This window comes from Staurois parvus, unplaced genomic scaffold (genome assembly GCF_062004578.1).
Source record: "Staurois parvus isolate SC_StPar_1 unplaced genomic scaffold, SC_StPar_1.0 ptg000006l, whole genome shotgun sequence".
NCBI classification, from domain to species: Eukaryota; Metazoa; Chordata; class Amphibia; order Anura; family Ranidae; genus Staurois; species Staurois parvus.
The window spans coordinates 15,913,621-15,920,267 of NW_028317802.1; the positions used below are offsets into that span (position 1 = coordinate 15,913,621).

The window sequence follows — 6,647 nt, forward strand, 5'->3', positions numbered from 1 at the left end:
TATAGCGTAAAAAATAAAAACCGCAGAGGTGATCAAATACCACCAAAAGAAAGCTCTTTTTGTGTGAAAAAAGGACATAAATTTCGCTTGGGTACAGCATTGCACGACCGTACAATTACCAGTTGAATTAGTGCAGTGCCAAACAGCAAAAAATGCCCTGGTCAGGAAGGGGGGTGGGTAAATCCTCTGGAGGGCAAGTAGTTAAAGTAGTGGTAAACCCTTACACATACCCAGTGAAGTGACTGGCCTCAGGATACAGAGTTGAAACAAATCCTCCTACATAAGTTGTACCTGTTTATCTGCAGTTTTCTCCTCTCCACATCCAATCAAAGTGCAGAATTTTAAAGCTTGCCTGAGCGTTCAGAAAAAAGGGTGCAGAGAGCTTAAGTTACACTCTGCAGAGCTCAGGGAGAAGAGTTCTGATAGCTAAATGGAAGGGAGTAACACTCCAATCAGCCCTCAGAACACAAATGGTGACCAATGAAACAGATGTGAAAATATGTTCACCATTAACACCTGCGCTGAATACCTTAAACCATATACTACAGCTGCTGTATTCCACACAACCATGTGCTTAATCAATAATTCTTATAATATACAGCACTCCAAAACTATTGTGCTAAATCCTAATGTAAACACAATCACATGTAAAGTGCTCTATAGTCCATACAATCAAAGATGTGAAAATATTGTTCCAGAAAGTGTTTTCACAGCTCCACCTTATATATAGCAAGGAACCTATAGGGTTGATGTATAAAGGCAAAAAGACTGTTCACTTTGCAAGGGAAGGTGCACTTTGTAAGATAATTATTTTCCAGAGCTTAGTGAATGTGGTACAATTTCACTATGTAAAAAATACCCATTCAAATGCAAGCTAAAAAACAGTTTATCATAATTGGATGATGGAAATCAGTAGAATGTTACCTTATTTACTAACCTCTGGGAAAAATTTCCTTTACAAAGTGAACAGTCTATTTGCATTTAGTAAATAAACCCTTATGTCTTTCCAACATTATTGTGACTGACTGTGAAATATTGCTATTAATCTCTAAAGTGTGTATTACAGCCTATGTAGTATTTTTTGTGCAGTTTCTCTGAAGCCCTATATATTTGGTAGCCCTGGGGGGACACCGAATGGCACTTTTCCACTGTTTGGTGGAGAGTGTCAGATCAAACTCCTTTTCCCATCTTTCCATGCTTGGCTGTATAATAATATGATTAGAATCAGACAGGGGTCCTCACTAATTGGGCACATGATAGGAAGTGTCTAATTTTAAGATATTTATAGAAGTCTTTATAGAAGCTGTTGTATGTGTTACAGGGTTCGCTAATGGGCTTGAGGATCATATTTTTTTAGAGATCACCTACTGTGCTAAGACCTGCTAACTTCCAGTACTTAAAAAAGAAGTATGAGGTAAACAAAAATATATACACTCACCATGACTTTATGAGGTACACCTCTTCAATTGCTTGGTAACACAAATTGCTAATCAGCCAATCATATGGCAGCAACTGAATGCAATTAGGCAACTAGATGTGGTAAAAATGACTTGCTGAAGTTCAAACTGAGCATCAGAATGGGGAAGAAAGGGGATTTAAGTGACTTTGAACATGGCATAGTTGTTGGTGTCAGATAGGCTTGTCTGAGTATTTAAAAAACTGCTGATCTACTGGGATTTTCATGCACAACCCTCTCTAGGGTTTACAGAGAATGGTCCGAAAAAGAGAAAATATCCAGTAAGTGGCAGTTGTGTGAATGAAAATGCCTTGTTGATGTCAGAGGTCAGAGGAGAATGGGAGGGCCTCTTTTGAGATAATAGAAAGGCAACAGTAACTCAAATAACCACTCGTTATGACTAAGTTATGCAGAATACCATTTCTGAACACACAACACATCAAACCTTGAATCAGATGGGCTACAGTAGCAGCAGACCACACCAGGTGCCATTCCTGTCAGCTAAGAACAGGAAATGGAAGGTACAGTTCACACAGGCTCACCAAAATTGGACAATAGGAGATTGAAAAAATGTTGCCTGGTCTGATGGGTTTCAATTTCAGCTGCAACATTCAGATGGTAGGGTCAGAATTTGACATAAACAACATAAAAGCATGGATCTATCCTGCCTCGTATCACTGGCACAAGCTGGTGGTGTAATGTAGTGGGGGATATTTTCTTAGCACATGTTGGGCCCCTTAGTACCAATTAAGCATTGTTTAAACACCATGGCCTATTGTTGCTGACCATTTCCATCTCTTTATGACTACAGTGTACCCATCTTCTGATAGCAACTTCCAGCAGGATAATGCACCATGTCACAAAGCTCAAATCATCTCAAGATGGTTTCTTGAACATAACTATGAGTTCACTGTACTCCAATGGCCTCCACAGTCACAAGATCTCAAACCAATAAAGCACCTTTGGAATGTGGTAGAATGGGATATTTACACCATAGATGTGCAGCTGACAAATCTGCAGCAACTGTGTGATGCTATCATGTCAATATGGACCAAAATTGTTGAGAAATGTTTACAACACCTTGTTCAATCTATGCCATGAAGAATTAGGGCAGTTCTGAGAGCAAAAGGGGGTCCAACCCGGTACTAGCAAGGTGTACCTAACAAAGTGACTGGTGAGTGTATATTACTCACCTAGGTGGATGCATCATTGATCCCAGCTGAACCTGTCCCTCACCACTTGTAAGACTGAGAACTGAACAATCAATGACTGCTGGTCGCTCCATTCACAGCCTGGTGACTGTCATTCACAGCTCTCTGGAGCATCAGGCTGTGGAAGGGGCAGAAGCTCCTGGCTCACATTCTCAGGTGTTAACTGAGAAGCTGAGCCAGCTGCCAGTCCAGATATCTGGGTGGATCCTGACCATATGGTCGGGATCTTTATAGAGCCTGGACCGGCTGAGTGACATCAGCTGACAGAGGGCTTTAGCCTGCAGAACAAATTGCTATCCTTTGATCCATAGGAGAAGTATAGTTAAAAGAGCTTTGACCATACATCTCCATTTAACATCTATGTTTTCAATAGCCAGCTCCTTCATTATAAGAATAATATGCTTGGTAGTGTCCTTATGGAGTTTTTTTGGTGATACCATGAGTCCACTCAGGTATTAGGAACATACAGTATGTTCTTGCTTATGCACAGTCATTTGATTCCCCATATGTAGCAGTTTGCTTTGTAGCTGTATATATAATGAGGATAACAGAATCGGCAGGGCTCTGAACATATAAAATATATGTAGAAGCACAAACATGTTAATCAATGGAATCCCGTCTAGGAGACTTGTGCCCCTACATTCTTCTGACACTTTATTTAGTAGGGTAATTAATTAATAAGTAGGAGCTTGTTAGTGCTAAATTAATTTAAACAGACTTCCAGGTAGTTTAAATATATATAGGGTGCCCATGAAAATGATGTGAAAACAGAAAATTGTACCATGTTTACTGTAATTTTCCTTTCCTGGTGCCTATCCATGGCAGCATAGCTTTGATAATCTCTGCCTTAGACTCCTCCTTTAGGACCAGTGAATATATAAAAAGAAAGGATAAGGTACCCCCAGCATTTTATTTTGTAATATACAATACCGAGGGCGGGATTGTATGCTGCCATGGATAGGCACCAGGAAAGGAAAATTGCGTTAAGTATGGCACAGCGTTGTTTTCTTGGTGCCTTTATGGCAGCATACCTGTGATAAATAATTAGCTGAAATGGGTGGGATCATGCTTAGAAAAAAGTTTTATTCAAAAGGTAGGAGGATTATTATTTTGAACAGGCAATGGCTACCCTGATAGCTTGACTGCCGAACTCCACAGATGAGAGAGCCCCTGGGTCCACTCTGTAGTGCCTCATAAATGTGTGTTGAGATGACCATATAACTGCTCTGCAGATGGTCCCGATGGATACATTTTCCCTGGCTGCCCATGAAGCGGAGATAGACCTGGTCGATTGCACCCTGATTGAAGAGGGGGAATCCAAACCCCAGGCCCTGTACACCTTATGAATTAACTTGACTTTCCATGAAGCAATTGTTCTTGATGAAGCCTTCTTTACCTTGCTTTTGCCCCAAGGGATGACAAATAGATTAGACGAATACCTAAAGGATGCTGTAGCTTGAAGATAACATCTTAACACACTGGTGATGTTGAGCTCTTGGAGGGTACCTGATTCCGGGTCTGAAAAGATTGGCAGAGCCCATGGTTCTGGAAGATTGGAAAATTAAGAGACCTTCGGAATGAATCCACGCCGTGTTTTAAGTTCCACCCTATCTGGGTAGAAAGTAATGTGGTCCTCTTCCACCCCTAGGGTTTGAAGTTCTGACACTCTGTTACCAGATGATACTGTTATTAGAAAACCCACTATTAGAATCACATTCCACAAAGAAGCTGATTCAGACAGAGAAAAGGGTTGGCTGGATAAAGCCTCTAGAACTACAGTCAGATCCCAGGTGGGAAAATCTCTTTTGACGGGTTGACGTATCTTCTTAATGCCTTTGAAGAATTGAACCACAAGTGAGTCTTTGGCCTAACTCTGTTGCCGCCGAGATCACTGCCACCTGCACATTTAAGGTGCCCAGGCCTAAACCTAGGTTAACACCTGCCTGCAGGAAGTCATAAAAGCTAAGAAGTGGAGGGAAGATCTGGATTGGAGTTCCTGCTAGCTGAAAAGGCCTTAAACTTGTTCCAAACCTTGTCATACATATTAATTGTAGAGGGTTTTCTGGCTTTGAGTAGAGTTGAAATAACCTCCAAAGAACATCCTAGGGCCTGAAACCTCTGCCTTTCAATAACCATATATGAAGATTCAATTTGTGAGGATTCAGAGGTGTGTATTGATTCTGACACAGAAGAAAAGGTATGAGTGGAATTTTTATCGGTGAGCAAACACTGAGAAACACCGCTACAGGAAACCATGGACATCTTAGCCAGTACGATAGGACTGCCATCACTGTTGTGACTTCCGTCAGAAGTCTCGAAGGGAACTTGGCGATAAGAGGCCCGAGGGGGGGGGTCCTCAAAAAGTTGATTGTGTGCTTCTCCAGACCTTCCTTGAGTCTCTGCCCTGTCTGAACTACCTGTAATCCTTGCCACTGAACTGCTGAAATCTTGAAGTAAATCCCATGGTACGTCTAGGTCTTCTGTCTTGGGGCAACAGGCCTGATTTTCCTCCTGTAACATGGGAAATGGCCTTTTCCAGCCTCTCTACAAACAGTGCTTTACCATTAAAAGGGATTTTACACCAATTCTGTTTTGACACCATGTCAGCTGCCCATGGCTTCAACCATAAGGCCTGTCTTGCCATTACGGCATGCAGCATTGATCTTGTAGAAGATCTTATTGTATCGATAGCTACTTCACCAATTAAGTCAGCCAAGAGCTTGAGCTCATCCAAAGCTTTGACTATGTCTTCCTGGGGAACTCCCTGCTGGATAGCCACCTCTATGTTGTCCGTCCATAAATGCAAAGCATTGGAGACAGATGTCAGTGCAATCGCTGGCTTGCAGGCATTTCCAGCAATCTGATAGGCTCTCTTTAGGTCAAGATGTACTCGTCTGTCTAGGGGATCTTTAAATGAGGTTGAGTCATCCATAGGCAATGTTATGTGTTTTTCTAAACGGACCACTATCGGTGGACCATCCAACACTCTGGAGTCTGCTTCTGAAAGCAGATATAGCTTGCTCAGGTGACAGAGAAAATCTTTTCTCTGTCCTCTTCCATTCCCCTTCTATGACATCCCTGATTTCATCCATCAGAGTAAAGAAGGTGATTCACTTTTTAAGAAATGGGAAGCAGCTCTTTGATTTCCTTGCTAGAGAATCAATTTCTTCCCAACCAATGGCAAGCTTGACTGCCTGGACATAAGGCTAAACCAGGGAAAAGCTAAAGCCTGAAGGATCTGATTCATCTGAGCAATCTTCTTCTCCAGATTATTTAGATGGCCGGTTCACTATTTGGTGAGAGGATTCACCCGAGGATGGGCCTGGTAGTAGCGCATCTGATGCCTCCGCCTGAGGAAGCCGTGATGATAGTTGTGACAGATTAGCTGCTACAAGTTCTGTGAGTGAATCTTTGACCACTTTTTTTAGTAAGTCTACAACCTGATGGCTCTCTGAACCTCTTTCCGCTGCATAATCCCTGAAACAGTCTGTGCAGACTAGCTTGCCTGGTAGAGAGGTAGCTTCACATGCCCGGCATTTTCGAGGACTAGGGCTTGGGGAACATGAGGATCGTTGTCTTTTGGCAGAAGAACGTGCCCCAGTTGAATGGCATCTGGAAGATCGAGCTTGGCTCGGGCTGCCCTCGTTGGATTCCTCATGGCGCCTGGATGTCCTCTTGGACCTCTTCTGGCATACAAGGAGGAAATACATAAATGTACCAGCATAAGCGCACTCTTTTTTTTTTTACTTACCCAGTCAGACACCCTTACCTTTGAAGTAGAGGAGGGTCTTGTTCGGGCGGCGAACGGCTCATCTTAAGCAAAGGGCAGAAATAGCAGCTATAAGACAGGAAGAAGATTTAGATTACGGTTTTTCCCCCTCCCCCCTTTTTTTGGGGAGAGAATAAAGAGGAAATGATAAAAGAGGGTGTATGGGAAAAGGAAGAGGGGGAGAGGGGGAGAAAAAAGAAAAGAGGGGAAG

At 42.4% G+C, this 6,647-nt stretch overlaps 1 pseudogene; it reads right to left on the reverse strand.

Moving 5' to 3' along the window:
* Positions 1-5,023: 5,023 nt before the first annotated feature.
* LOC149474375 (uncharacterized) lies at positions 5,024-6,377 on the reverse strand (annotated as a pseudogene).
* Positions 6,378-6,647: the final 270 nt, after the last annotated feature.